This window comes from Euphorbia lathyris, chromosome 10 (assembly GCF_963576675.1).
Source record: "Euphorbia lathyris chromosome 10, ddEupLath1.1, whole genome shotgun sequence".
Classification (NCBI taxonomy): Eukaryota; Viridiplantae; Streptophyta; class Magnoliopsida; order Malpighiales; family Euphorbiaceae; genus Euphorbia; species Euphorbia lathyris.
The window spans coordinates 30,973,991-30,990,093 of NC_088919.1; positions in this window are offsets into that span (position 1 = coordinate 30,973,991).

Here is a 16,103-nt window from a genome sequence, read left to right on the forward strand (position 1 = left end):
TCATCATGTGGTGAAGTCGGTGGAGATGGTGTGAACTCAATATTTTTTACGTCGGAAAAATGAAAATAATTTTCGACGAGTTGAAGCATGATCCTTCTTCAACGTCTCAACATCTTGGTCGATTTTGTCGACCTTTCGCATCGACTGTTCATTATTTTTATTAACATGGTCCAACCGTGTTAATACTTGTCTCCAACCCGAAAAATTCGAGTTGTCATTCTCATCCTCTTCTTCTTCTGCTGCTTCTTCTGCTTCTACTTCTGCTTCGTCTTCCTCTTCTATCTCATCTTCATCTTCCTCTTCAACAATATTTTTGCCTTTGCCAGAATTGCTCCCTACTTCAGCATATGTAACCGTAGCTTTGGCAGCCCTTGTCTTGTGAGGAATAAACAAACAGGGTCTTTAACTAACCCATATTTCTTTAAAAAGGCAAGATCGAGAAGTGGAAGATAAGCATTCTTTGGAATAGGAGCCTGTAACTCATTTCTGGTAGCCAATACAATACCAGTGATAGTGTTACCCATCCCAACTTTCAAAGTTTGGGATCGTGATGCCTTATATAGCGCATCAAGGAGAATATCAGTAGAATCCATATACTTCCCTCTCAAAACACAGTCAATCACAAACAAATCCTTAGCCTGCACTTTTGATCCTTCAACCCGCCCAAAAAGTGAATAAGTGAGATACTTGTGAAAAAACAAGATTGCTTCATCCTTAATCATTTTGTTTGGAGAATTCTTAGGCCGAAAATTATTTAAGCCAGTCAATCGACTCCAGACTGAAACAACATTAAAATCAACATGCTTTTGAATAAAGCCACGTTTTGGAAAACCAAAGCAAACAAACATATCATTATACCCAATTTTATACTCATCTCCTCTAATCCTAAACACAAGACGGCTCTTTCTCTCATCTTCATAGTGGAGAGTGGAGAAGAACTCAACGGCCCATGCATTAATCTGAATAAACCGAAGTTTTGTAAACTTCTCCCAACGTAGGGTTTTGATAAACCCATAAACTTTATCTTTAATCCCCAACATCTCCAATAACTCATTGATAGGGGTATTTTACCCCTATCTTTTAGCGTGATTTACGGATTGATTTTGGATAAAATAAATAAGTTTAATTACAAAAATAAAGCGTTTTGATAAAATAAAGAAATAAAAATAAATTTCGTACTTTCAGTTAATTTTCCGTGTTTTTGATTAGTTTAGGAAATAAAAACGTCAAGCTAACTCGGCTCGCAAGATTTGTATTTCAAGTACGAGCAAGAAGCAAAAATCTACTCAAATACGCGGGGCGTATCAGCCTTTACGCGGGGCGTGAAACATGGTGTCAGCAATTATTGCCTTATCCGCAGACGCCATGTGGAATTGACTCAGCATACGCGGGGCGTATGACACATGTCGAAAATAATTGGCCTAATCCTGAAAGTCAGACTGCACTGTCTCCTTGAGTCAACTCTTCGTACGCGAGGCGTATCGCCATACACGCGGGGCGTGCCAGGCAATTCCTCAATGATAAAAACTCAGAGACTCATTTACGCGGGGCATGCTTCAGCTACGCACGGCGTAAAAGCTCCAATTCAAGCAATAAAACTTCAGAGACTCAAACACGCGGGGCGTACTTTAGCTACGCAGGGCGTGCTTGAGACAACAAGACATGGAATTGGTCCACATGCAGGAGATTTCTGACGGAATGGGCACTTATGCGGGGCGTAGACCACCTTACGCGGGGCGTATCATGGGATTTCTGCACTAAATAATGTTGCTCTATACTTGTGCTTTGAGAAGTTACAACATTGCCCTTGCTTGATGTTTATAAATAGGAAGCTCTTGAACTTCATTGAATACCAATTACACACTAGAGAGCAAAACTATACTCTTTTTTATTATTGTAATTTAGATTCAGATTTTGTAGTTAAACTCTCCCCCTCGAGAGCTTGTTCGGTTGTTCCGGCGTTCCATCGAAGTTCCGTTCCACCACTCGTCACCAAGCTCGAGAGTTTCACCTCCACGACCTAGGAGACGGCTTTGAGTCCGGTTAGCTAGTTCCAAGGGCGGATTCTCCATTTTTACCCGCTAATTAGCTTGTACTCTTCCTATGTACTAGGCTTGGTTGTATTTCATCTATTCGCTTTCCATATTTATAATTTATGATTCATAATCCCTATTTCCCTTTACGTGTTAATGTTTATTACTTGTTTTGATATTCGTAATTGATTATTGTGTAGGAGAACGCGATTTCTGCCGCCATTCGGGCTATCCTTAGGGAGTTATATAGGTGTTGCCTTACCGGAAGTGACAAATCGGAAACCGTAGGAATTGACAAGCCACGAAACTTACGGGCCCTAGTTTCTAATTCCCCCGCATTAGACACGCCTTGACTAGGAATCACGTAGTCTAAGAGCTTCACGGGTCGGTCCTACTACACTTAGTCATCTTTACAAGAGTAAACTATTATCCGTATACATTTAGAGTCGTTATTTATCGTGGTTATAACTTATCGTTATTCATCCTACTTCATAGGGTTTTAGCTACATAAATCTGTGTCGCCAATAGTTAGGGATAGTGTGTAGTTGCGTCTTACTTTACCCCAAAGTAATCACCGCTTAAATAACATACGAAACCGAGTCGTCTAATACTTGTAATTATAAATCCCGTGGATTCGATACACGGTCTTAACCGGATTATTACTTGATACGACGGGGTACACTTGCCCCTAAGTAGTCGTAGTGTCTAGTGGAGTTAGAACATTTAAAAGATCACATCCATATTCATAGCACATTCACCGTAATACACATTTAGTTGTTATTGGAAAAGCTCTACACTAGGCGCCACGCCGCATCAAGTTTTTGGCGCCGTTGCCGGGGATTTATAATCTCCTACAATATTAGACAAAAACGTTTCATTGTTAGTTTAAGCATTCTTTTTGTATAAATTGTTTATATATACTTTTACTAACATTATTCTTTCTTGTTGATAATTCTTTTATACTTGTTTTACTTTATGCACACCCGATCTAAAAGTGATTCTCTCGTACCTATTGATCTCCAAATTGAACGTACTCTTTGTAGGTTACGTAGAGAAAGAATGGCAAATCTCAACAATGAAGCTAACCAGCCCGAGTTCAACCAAAGGGTGCCGGAACAACCCGTGAATAACGACCGTAATGGTGAAGGCAACGACACGCGTTCGATGTTGGAGATTCTTGCTCCACATCGCCCTCAAATCCGCCATGGAATCGTTGCCCCCACCATTCCGGCCGACACATTTGATATAAAGACTAGCATGATCCAATTAATCCAACAACTCGGTCAATTCGGAGGGGAACCCCATGAGAACCCTAACGAACACCTTGATAAATTTCTTATGTGTGCCAAAACTTCGCGGCAAAACGGTGTTCCGGTTGAGGCCGTCCAACTAAAACTATTTCCTTTCTCTTTGATAGGGCAGGCATTAGAATGGTTGCACTCGTTAGAGGCGGGATCGATCACCTCTTGGAAGGAACTTGAGAAGGAGTTCCTATCTTACTACTTCCTGCCCTCTAAAACGGTTAAGTTGAGAAAAGATATCACTTCCTTTCGGCAACTTGGATACGAGGCCCTCCACTCAGCTTGGGCTAGGTTCCGAAAGTTGCTCCGAAGCTGTCCCCATCACGATATCCCTAAGCATGATCTAGTAAGTACCTTTTATCATAGTTTAACACCTACTAATCGTGCAACCGTTGATTCTGCCGCAGGTGGGGATTTGTTTCGCAAATCGGCAAGCGAGGCGTATGAGCTCATTCACGAATTAGCTAGGAAAAGCGTCTAATGGCAAGAAGAACATCAAACCTTTGCCGTAGAAGACGAGGCTCCCACAATCTTCATGATTGAAATGAATAAGAAGCTGGACGCTTTAATGGCACAAATGAGCCTCCAGAATTCAGCAGAAGTCCTAGTATGCTCTCATTGTGGTGGTGACCACCAAGGTAAGGATTGTCAAGCCGGAAGCCCTTTTGCTGGAAACACCGAAAGCGTAAGTTATGTGGGGGGACAACAAAGGTATAATTCTCATTATAACTCCTATCCTAACACACATGCTTATCACCACCATAACAATAATAATAACGGATGGAGGCCTCGACACCCGATTCCATCTCATGATAACAAGCGGAATGTGTTGAAGCCCCCATCCGAACCCCATGGTAAATTTGTGGAACAAGGGTTGGGCCAATTCCCTCATGTCCAAGAAGGGCAAGAATCACAACCTCCTAGCAATGCACAAGACGCAATGGTAATTGATCTCCTTAAAGAAATATCTTCCCGTCTTGCTAACAATGAAGCATTTTGCAGGGACTTGGGACAGCAAGTGGCCTAATTAAGTCGCCAATGACAAGGGAGACAACATGGGTCTCCCCCGATTAACACCGAACAAAACCCGAGACCAAAAGATTGGGAGACCGCACAAGCAATAACTCTCCGTAGTGGTAAGGGTTTGGAACCACCGGTTCCAAAGGCGACTCCACCCGCTCCACATGTAAGTGATGAACCGGAAGTGGTAAGCAACCCCGGTTCGGATCCAAAACCCGCGACTTCCTTAGATAAGAATAAAAATGTGTGTGATCCAATTGGAGCTTACGTACCGAAGCTCCCTTTTCCACAACGACTTAAAAAGGAAAAATTGGACCACCAATACGGCAAGTTTTTGGAAATTTTTAAAAAACTTCACATTAACATTCCACTTGCGGAAGCATTGGAACAAATGCCTACATATACGAAGTTTCTTAAAGAAATCCTCGCCAAAAAGAGGAAGTTGGATTATAATGAGACGGTAGCGCTCACGGAGGAATGCTCCGCGATTATAACAAACAAACTCCCACCTAAACTCAAGGATTTGGGTAGTTTTTCTATCCCTTGCACGATTGGTAATGTTGAGTTTAGGAGAGCTTTATGTGATTTGGGTGCTAGCATCAATCTAATGCCTTTATCTGTGTTTAGGAAGCTCGGCTTGGGAGAACCTAAGCCTACCAATATGACGCTCCAGTTGGCCGATAGATCCATTGCCCGGCCAAAAGGAATTGTGGAGGATGTCTTAGTGAAAGTGAACAAGTTCATTTTCCCCGCCGATTTTGTAGTGCTCGATATGGAGGAAGACGATTCGGTACCAATCCTCCTAGGACGACCATTCCTTGCAACAGGTAGGACTCTCATTGATGTCCACGAAGGTAAGCTCATCCTACGGTTGCAAGATGAAGAGGTAGAATTTAACGTGTATAACTCCATGAAATTTCTGTCTAATACCATGGCGGATTGTAATTTTTTAAATTCCGTAGACTCTATTGATCTTTTTGTTGAAGAATTTTGTGATAGGTCTTCTGCGGGAACCTCTTCGGAAATAGATGGTATTGAGCATTTGGATGAGGAGCCATTGAACAAGCCGTTTGAATACTCCTCCGAAATAGAACAATGTCTGTTGGCAAGGAGCCAGTTCGAGGGTTTAGACCGGGATAGCAAAGCAAAGCCGAAGACCTCTCTTGAGGAACCTCCAACTTTGGAACTTAAACCCTTGCCTCCTAATTTAAAATACGTATTTTTACAACCTCCTAATTTCTTACCGGTTGTTATTTCTTCGCTTTTGACAGCGGAAATGGAGGAAGCATTAATTGCGGTGTTACAAAAACACAAAGGCGCATTTGGGTGGACCATTCACGACATAAAAGGGATCAGCCCCACCATTTGCACACACCGCATCTTTATGGAGGATAAGGTCAAGCCCTCCGTGCAGCCGCAACGACGGCTTAACCCCAATATGAAAGAGGTAGTGAAGGCCGAGGTAATCAAACTCCTCGACGCAGGTATAATCTTTCCTATCTCCGATAGTCCATGGGTTAGCCCGGTCCAATGTGTTCCCAAAAAGGGGGGCACAACGGTGACGGAAAATGATCAGGGGGAATTAATCCCCACACGGAAAGTAATCGGGTGGCGAGTATGCATTGATTATAGAAAACTTAACGAAGCCACCCGAAAAGATCATTTTCCCTTGCCGTTCATCGACCAAATGTTGGAAAGAATGGTGGGTCATAAATTCTTTTGCACCCTCGATGGCTTATCCGGTTATATGCAAATTCCTGTCGATCCTTCGGATCAAGAAAAGACGACATTCACTTGTCCGTATGGGACATTTGCATATAGGCGGATGCCGTTTGGACTTTGTAACGCCCCCGCCACCTTTCAAAGGTGCATGACGGCTATATTCTCCGAAATGATTGAGGATTTCATGGAAGTCTTCATGGACGATTTTTCTGTTTTTGGGTCGTCCTTTGAGATTTGTTTAGGTAATCTTGATAAAGTCCTCCAACGTTGCGAAGACACTAACCTTGCGCTCAGTTGGGAAAAATGTCAATTTATGGTTCAAGATTGCATTGTTCTAGGACACAAGGTGTCCGGGGAGGGGATCGAGGTCGATCCAGCCAAGATTGAGGTAATTGAAAAACTACCTCCACCAATCAACGTTAAGGGAATTCGGAGTTTCTTGGGTCATGCGAGGTTCTATAGACGATTCATCAAGGATTTCTCTAAGATAGCAGCCCCCTTGACCCAACTCCTTGCAAAGGATGCGGAATTTAGTTTTTCCCCCGAATGTTTACTTGCATTTAATACGCTAAAGGAAAAACTAGTTAATGCACCTATCATGGTGAAACCCGATTGGAACCTCCCCTTTGAACTAGTGTGTGATGCGAGTGATTTGGCTGTAGGTGCTTGTTTGGGCCAACGGGTGGATAAACTCTTTCGCCCTATCTATTATGCGAGCAAAACGCTCAATGAGGCCCAACAAAACTATTCCATCACGGAAAAGGAGATGCTTACCGTTGTTTTTGCTTTAGATAAATTTAGATCATATCTTGTGTTATCCAAAATTATCGTATACACTGACCACGCAGCTCTCAAGTACTTGATGACTAAGCAGGACGCCAAACCACGCTTGATACGGTGGATCCTACTCCTATAAGAATTCGACATAAAGATCAAAGATAAAAAAAAAGGAGTGGAGAATGTTGTGGCCGACCATCTCTCTCGCTTACAAGGCGAGCAAGGCGAATCTCCGGAAGCCATTGAGATTAAGGAAACCTTTCCCGACGAAGCACTCTACGCGGTAACATCTTTACCTTGGTATGCCGATATGGCAAACTACAAAGCTGGTAATATTCTTCCCCCGCACCTTACATATGAGCAGCGTAAGAAATTCTTTCACGATGCTAAGCACTATTTTTGGGAAGAACCCTATCTGTTCAAATCATGTGCCGATAACATTATTCGTAGGTGTATACCGGAAGAAGAGGTTAATCATGTGCTACATATGTGTCATACCCAAGAGCCGGGGGGGCCACTTTGGCCCTAGTCGGACTATGGCAAAAGTCTTACAATGTGGGTTTTATTGGCCTACTTTGTCCAAAGATTCCAAAGACTTCGTCAAATCATGTGACGCTTGTCAAAGGAGCGGGAACATTTCCCGAAAACATGAAATGCTCCAACAAGGAATCCTAGTTTGCGAACTTTTTGACGTGTGGGGGATAGACTTCATGGGACCTTTCCCTAAGTCGCATAACAACGCTTACATTTGTAGCGGTTGACTATGTCTCCAAATGGGTAGAGGCCGTTGCCTAACCTTCAAACGACTCTAAGGCGGTAGGGAAGTTTATAAAGAAAAACATTTTCACTCGGTTCGGGACCCCTCGAACTATCATTAGCGACGGGGGTTCCCACTTTTGCAACCGACAATTCGATCAACTCTTACTTAAATATGGGGTTGCACACCGAGTCTCTACACCCTACCACCCGCAAACTAGTGGGCAAGTTGAGGTTTCTAACCGAGAGCTAAAACGCATTTTAGAAAAAACGGTTAATTCCTCTAGGAAAGACTGGAGCTTGAAGCTCGATGATGCTCTTTGGGCTTACTGCACGGCGTTTAAGACGCCCATCGGGATGTCTCCTTATCGTCTAGTTTTTGGAAAGTCGTGCCATTTACCCGTAGAATTAGAACATAAAGCATATTGGGCGTTGAAATTTTTTAAATTTTGACATGCAGGCTACAGGAGAACACCGCCTCCTCCAACTCAATACTCTTGATGAACTTCGCTTAGGGTCGTACGAAAATGCCAAACTTTACAAAGAACGTACAAAACGGTGGCACGACAAGCACATCCAAGTTCGGGAGTTCAACAAGGGGGATCAAGTTCTCCTCTACAACTCTCGCCTCCGGCTATTCCCCGGAAAATTAAAAAGTCGGTGGTCGGGACCATACACCGTCATCAATGTGCACTCCTCCGGAGCAATTGAAATTCAAGGCCCCGACAATGCAACCCTCCGGGTCAATGGCCACCGTCTAAAGATATACCGCGGCGGCATTTTTCCACAACAAAGCGAAACCACACTCCTCGCACCACCGTAAGCTTGCACATCACCAAAGGAAAGTCGAGCTACTCCGACTATAAATGTAGCGCTGGTTTGATGCTCTCAAACCCCCTGTATATATCTATTCAATTTTTCCTTGTTTTCTTCATTTCACTTCACAGCCACGGAAAGCCAAATCCCAATTATAATCCAATATATTCTGCGGGGCGTCTCTCTCTGCACGCCCCGCGTCTTTGTGCCTCTGATCCAAAATAATGCAAGGGGCACCTTTCACGCAGGGCGTATCCCCTATTACGCCCCGCGTATCGGTACCTTTCCGTGGTTCCCAAGTTTAGAAACTCAAACACGCGAGGCGCCCTGTTCCTACGCCTCGCGTCTTTGAGTCTCTGACTCAAAAAGAGATAAAACCGCCACCCTACGTGGGGCGCCCCCCTGGGCACGCCTCGCGTAGGGCCCCTGACCACTAAGGGTCTTCTTTTCCTTCCTTCCCTTTATTTTTATTTTTGTTTTAACTTCTTTTTGCGACGCCCTTGGAACAGGCATCATTTTAAATAACGCGGAGGGACGTGCAACCCCGCACTTAACGTTTGTTTTGCACTACCAAAAACAAAAAAAATAAAAAAATTTATAACCAACAAAATAATTAAACTACTTTATTGACTCTTTTAAATTTTTCCCGACACGCTATCCCTCCTTCGGAAATTAATTAAAGTTCCGTTATTTGTCATCAAAAATAAAAGACGTCGACACAAGGGGATGATCTAATTAAGGAATTTTAGTCTTGGTTTTGAAATTAGGGAATTTATGCAAAGTTTAGGTTAGTACTAAACTAAGGCATTGAGTCTTAACCCAAATGTTATCTCCATAATGAACTTTGAAAAGGCAATAAAAACGGGATAGTTGAGAATTTAGCGAAGACTTGATAGTACACAATTTAAACCCGAATCTTTGTGAGGTATTTTTGAGCCTAAAGGAGTTCATACGAGAACTCTAATTTCTTCACAATTTTTCGAGAGCTTTGACTTCACTCGACTCATAGAATTTGCATCCAATACTGGGTTAAGTACACTTATTTTTGGTAAAAAGGCAATAGATGATAAACCGAACCCACTTAGGCTAATTTTTCTTAATTTATTTTTCTCGTTTTCATCAAACATTAGGAAACCCCTTCGAGCCTATTAACCAACTTTTTTTGTTAATACCCTTTTAACATTTAACCCTTTTTCCTCTTGTTCGAATACCGACAAAATCAATTTGCACCCAAATCACTCAGAAAAAGTCACGGCCTTAACAAACGAGCACCATAAGCCTTCAAAATATTGTTTTTGTGCCTCTATCAAAACAAAGGATACGATAAAAATAAAAAGGCATTCTCAAGCTCCACCCGAACAATTTTGAAGTATGTTTTGTAAAATTCGCCAAGGCCGAAATAAACAAAAACACGGTGCAATCACAAAATGGTATTTTTGAAATAGAGTTTCTTTAAACTAACCACTAAAGAAGCCACCCACATTACAACCCCCCTCCGGGTTCATTTTTAATATTGTCTAACCATATTTTAGGAGGAAAAACCCGGATGAAAATGCAAATTCAACATGATCTCGAGTAAGTGCAAAGAAGAGTGCTAAAACACCGACCCACCTAAAATTGAGCGTGAGAGCGAAATCCCTTGGTGAGGTACTATCGGGTTCTCAAAAGATAACCAACCCCCGTTAATATTGCCTATTAATCTTGATCATGGAGGTTTCAAACAAAGTTTTGTACTCAATTGTTTGCGTAGGTACTTACCGAAACCTTTGCATAAAACCATAACTTTGAAATCACGCACTTGGCAAAACCAACCTTCGGTTTGTTTCTTAATTTTCTCAATCCCTTGTCTTTCGATTTCTTTTACTTGAGGACAAGTAAAATTTTAAAGTCCGAGGAGGTTTGATAGGGGTATTTTACCCCTATCTTTTAGCGTGATTTACGGATTGATTTTGGATAAAATAAATAAGTTTAATTACAAAAATAAAGCGTTTTGATAAAATAAAGAAATAAAAATAAATTTCGTACTTTCAGTTAATTTTCCGTGTTTTGATTAGTTTAGGAAATAAAAACATCAAGCTAACTCGGCTCGCAAGATTTGTATTTCAAGTACGAGCAAGAAGCAAAAATCTACTCAAATACGCATGGCGTATCAGCCTTTACGCGGGGCGTGAAACATGGTGTCAGCAATTATTGCCTTATCCGCAGACGCCATGTGGAATTGACTCAGCATACGCGGGGCGTATGACACATGTCGAAAATAATTGGCCTAATCCTGAAAGTCAGACTGCACTGTCTCCTTGAGTCAACTCTTCGTACGCGAGGCGTATCGCCATACACGCGGGGCGTGCCAGGCAATTCCTCAATGATAAAAACTCAGAGACTCATTTACGCGGGGCGTGCTTCAGCTACGCACGGCGTAAAAGCTCCAATTCAAGCAATAAAACTTCAGAGACTCAAACACGCGGGGCATGCTTGAGACAACAAGACATGGAATTGGTCCACATGCAAGAGATTTCTGACGGAATGGGCACTTACACGGGGCATAGACCACCTTACGCGGGGCGTATCATGGGATTTCTACACCAAATAATGTTGCTCCATACTTGTGCTTTGAGAAGTTACAACATTGCCCTTGCTTGATGTTTATAAATAGGAAGCTCTTGAACTTCATTGAATACCAATTACACACTAGAGAGCAAAACTATACTCTTTTTTATTATTGTAATTTAGATTCAGATTTTGTAGTTAAACTCTCCCCCTCGAGAGCTTGTTCGGTTGTTCCGGCGTTCCATCGAAGTTCCATTCCACCACTCGTCACCAAGCTCGAGAGTTTCACCTCCATGACCTAGGAGATGGCTTTGAGTCCGGTTAGCTAGTTCCAAGGGCGGATTCTCCCTTTTTACCCGCTAATTAGCTTGTACTCTTCCTATGTACTAGGCTTGGTTGTATTTCATCTATTCGCTTTCCATATTTATAATTTATGATTCATAATCCCTATTTCCCTTTATGTGTTAATGTTTATTACTTGTTTTGATATTCGTAATTGATTATTATGTAGGAGAACGCGATTTCCGCCGCCATTCGGGCTATCCTTAGAGAGTTATATAGGTGTTGCCTTACCGGAAGTGACAAACCGAAAACCGTAGGAATTGACAAGCCACGGAACTTACGGGCCCTAGTTTCTAATTCCCCCGCATTAGACACGCCTTGACTAGGAATCACGTAGTCTAAGAGCTTCACGGGTCGGTCCTACTACACTTAGTCATCTTTACAAGAGTAAACTATTATCCATATACATTTAGAGTCGTTATTTATCATGGTTATAACTTATCGTTATTCATCCTACTTCATAGGGTTTTAGCTACATAAATCTGTGTCGCCAATAGTTAGGGATAGTGTGTAGTTGCGTCTTACTTTACCCCAAAGTAATCACCGGTTAAATAACATACGAAATCGAGTCGTCTAATACTTGTAATTATAAATCCCGTGGATTCGATACCCGGTCTTAACCGGATTATTACTTGATACGATGGGGTACACTTGCCCCTAAGTAGTCGTAGTGTCTAGTGGAGTTAGAACATTTAAAAGATCACATCCATATTCATAGCACATTCACCGTAATACACATTTAGTCGTTATTGGAAAAGCTCTACACTAGGTGCCACGCCGCATCACTCATCATCAATAAAATACATGATCTGAAAATCTACTTCCTTAAAGTGAAGATACTGTTTACCTTCATCCGAAGAGTAGTTGGGGAATGAAGCATCATACCTCTCAACTAGATTGGTACGTGAGGAATCACCATACCTTCTATCAGCAGTCTTCTTAACTCTTGGCATTTTTGTTGCTTGGAGGGATATAGAGTTGGGGAAGAAAGCTTGGAGAAGATGATAATGGAGTATGAAGCTTTTTGGTTTAATAGATGGTTATGGTGAGAAAAGGTAAAAGAGTATGTTCTTTATATAAAAGGATTTGGGGTGGTTAAGTTTAGGTAGAGGTGTAATGAAAGGTTATAAATGAAGGGTTTTGATTGGTTAAATGAAAGGTTGTGATGTTTGGGAAGAGTAAAAGGTGTATTGGGAAGGTAAGAGGTTTATAGGGAAGAGTTACGATGGATTGAGGTTGACTAGGAATAGGAAAAGGTGTAAGAATAATCTTATATGTAGATTTTAGGGTTTTGGTCGAAATATAGTCACGTTCGTGACATGTGGGTCACGTACGTGATGGCTACAACTCTATATTTTTTTCTTGCGAAACCATATGTCACGATCGCGACATAACTTTTTCCTAGAAGTGTGCCTTAATCCAACTTTGTAATTCCTCAAAATTTGCTCTTACATCTCTCACAAACGTGATGGTCTTGTCACGAACGCGATTCCTCAAAAAGTTGTATTTTTGCTCTTTTAAAGACTCACATCATGTCTTAGCTCTCTCGATTTCATTTATGATCCTTGTATGTGTATAATTAACATGTATTATCTGTAAAAGCTTAATGCAACTGTTAAATAACAAAGGGTTTGTCCCAATGACTGTCCTTATATAACTAAATAATAAAAACTAAAAATAAACAATTGTGTAGATATAGAAAAAGATTATTCAAGGAGTAGACAGATACTTGATAGTACTGTCAAATGGTCTTTCATTGATCTCATAATAGACCTTACAACGGTGTCCGTTAACTCTAAATAACTCGCCTTTAAGATTTTTTAATTCTAATGCTCCATTGCTGGAAACATTATTTACTTCATATGGTCCTGTCCATCTGGATTTCAACTTTCCAAGAAATAATCTAAGACGTGAGTTAAAAAGTAAAACTTTATCACATATATGAAACACTTTAACTTTCAAACGGGAATCATGCCATCCCTTAACTCATTCTTTATATAACTTAGAATTTTCATATGACTGAATACGCAACTCATCTAATGTTAGGGTTTAGTGTCTTATATTAACTTGTTAGAGGATGTAAACCGGTTGTAAATGAATTGTTCTTTTATATTGATAACATCCGCAATGTTATTGTTAGGGCTACAGAGCAAGATGATCCATGTGTAGCGAGAGAAATCATCTATAATGATTAAGGAAAATCTTCTACCACCCAAGCTTAAAGGCTGGACTAGCCCGAAGAGATCCAAGTGTAGTAATTCCAAAGGACACTTGGTTGACACAATATTTTTACTTTGAAAAGATTTTCTTGTTTGGTTTCCATACTGACAATCATTGCACAACTGATCCTTTTTAAACTTTAGTTTTGGCAATCCTTCAACTAGTTGCTTTCTTGCTAATTTGGCCAAGAGGTCCATGCTTACATGACCAAGTCTCCTGTGCCATAGCCAGGAATTTTCTTCCTTAGAGACTAAGCATATTTCTTTTGAAAACTTCTTTTTTAAGTTCAGCATAAAGACATTATCAATTCGTGGAGCAGTAAGGATTAAGGCGTTAGTTTTGCTCTCAATAATTTGACATCCAGAGGCATCAAATATGACCTTCCTACCGCTGTCACACAACTGAGCTACACTCAGAAGGTTATATTCTAGCCCTCTGACTAGGGAGACATTTTCAATAGTTGGGTTTCCTCCTATGGTTCCTGACCCTACTATTTTACCTTTCTTGTTGTCTCCAAAACTTACACTTCCTCCTCGTTTGTGCACAAGTGTGATGAACTGAGTTTCATCACCAGTCATATGCCTTGAGCATGCGCTGTCAATATACCACAGTTTTGACTTCTCAGCACATCTCAGGCCAACCTGCAATGGAACTAGTTGCTTTTAGGTACCCAAATCTTTTTGGGTCCTTTCTTGTTAGACTCAGCAGGCAAAACATTATATTTTATTCTATGTCGGTACACTTTAGTTGTGTGACCTCTCTTCCCACAAAAGTCACGATGGACGTCCTGCTATGGGTATCATCTGCTCTAACTAGAATTTTGATTGTGAGCATTTCGATGGTAATGGTTCTTTTTATTCGGAGCCTTGAGTTGGTTCTGAATTGATGTGATGTCCTTTTTGAGTTTCTTAGAATCCTCTTGGACTTCCGAGATAAACATGTGCATAATTTTAAGATTTTCATCTTGTCTGGTATTGTCTTGGAGTAGATGTCGGAGGTCACTGAGTTTGACTTCCTCAATCTCATCACACTTTCTACTTAGTGCTCTTGGTATGTTGAATATGGACTCTAGCAAGTGTACTAGGGTAGATGTAGTGTTGGCAAGACCAAGTGTCGTATTTCATAGAGATTGAAACTAGCTGGTTGAATAGTTACCTTAAGTGTTAGAATTCAAAAGGTTGATTGGGTTGGTTTGATTAACACTAGCATAAACAGACAAACTAAATGCAATGATAAGATTACTAAACCAAGATGAACAAGCACAGACCTAGCCATATGCCTACGAACAACTGTACTTTAACTATTCCCTCTTAATGAAGTAAAACCATATTCCTGATTTGGGTCTCTTCCTCGTTTGTCACTAAGGTCCGGTGTCCCATTTCCAAAGATTCTAAGTAAGTAAAATTAACCAAGTGTCCTTGCGTTAACATACAAACAAGCATTAAGAACCAGGAAGCATTCATAAATGAAACCCCAATATATGGTTGTTTTCGTGTCCGTCCACTACGATATATACCAAATAGCTATTTCTATTACGTCGGAGCACCGTCGTGCCATCTTTGGTAACTAGAATATAGATTGGATCCTAATCTATTCTTTAATGCATGCTATTGACAATCATTCATGGATGGAAATACTTCATTAATCAACAAAAGTTACTTACAGTCGCCGTTTAATGGCTGGCTAGGCCTGCAAAAGGAATTACTCACTCATTGACATGAGCGAATAGCTTATTGATAGGGGTCAAAAACCCCTATCTTTGGGTACGGTTTTAGAACGGTTTTTAGCGTTATTTAGTTAATAAGCGAGCAATTCTCACATTTAAATGCTTTTGTGTGAGTTAGTTAGAAATTGGAAATGTTTTATTTACTTTTCGTTGTTCAGGCTCGTTTTATGATCAATATAGGCAAATACGGCCAAAATGGCATGCATATTATAATTCCGTTATCTTTTGAAGCTAATTGATCCGTCAAAACTCGCACCAAACGAAGCGTTTGCTCAAAATAAGCGATTGGCGGGTCAATTTAGCCTTTGGACTAATGTTGTTTGGAGTTTATGTGCGTGTGCAGGTTAAAACATGATCAATTTCAGGCAAAAATCGTGTCTCGGGGACCCCCGGCAGTCGCTCGACGAATTGAGCATCGGTGAGCAGCCCAGGCGCTGCTCGGCGCGTAGCCCGGGCGCTGCTCGGCGAGCTGCCCAGGCACTGCCCAGGCGATGCCCAGGCACTGCTCCTGCTCGCCGAGCAGGGAGCCTGCTCGCGACGAGCAGTGCCTGCTCGCGACGAGCAGTGCCTGCTCGCCGAGCAGCTCGCCCTGCTCGGCGAGCAGACCTGCGGGAATTGGTCAAAAAGACCAATTCCGCCCCCACGACTCCACGACCGGCCCCATGACTTCCTACCTGCATAAGGACACGAAATAGGTCAAGAAAAGGGCCCGAGCCGCGTCTATAAATAGGATTTTTCCAATGTAAATTAAATATCTTTCATTAATTGTAAATTACTTTAGCTTTCCCCTTGAATTTCCTCTCCATCTCCTCCATCTTCTTCGACCTCCATTGAAGCTCCTTC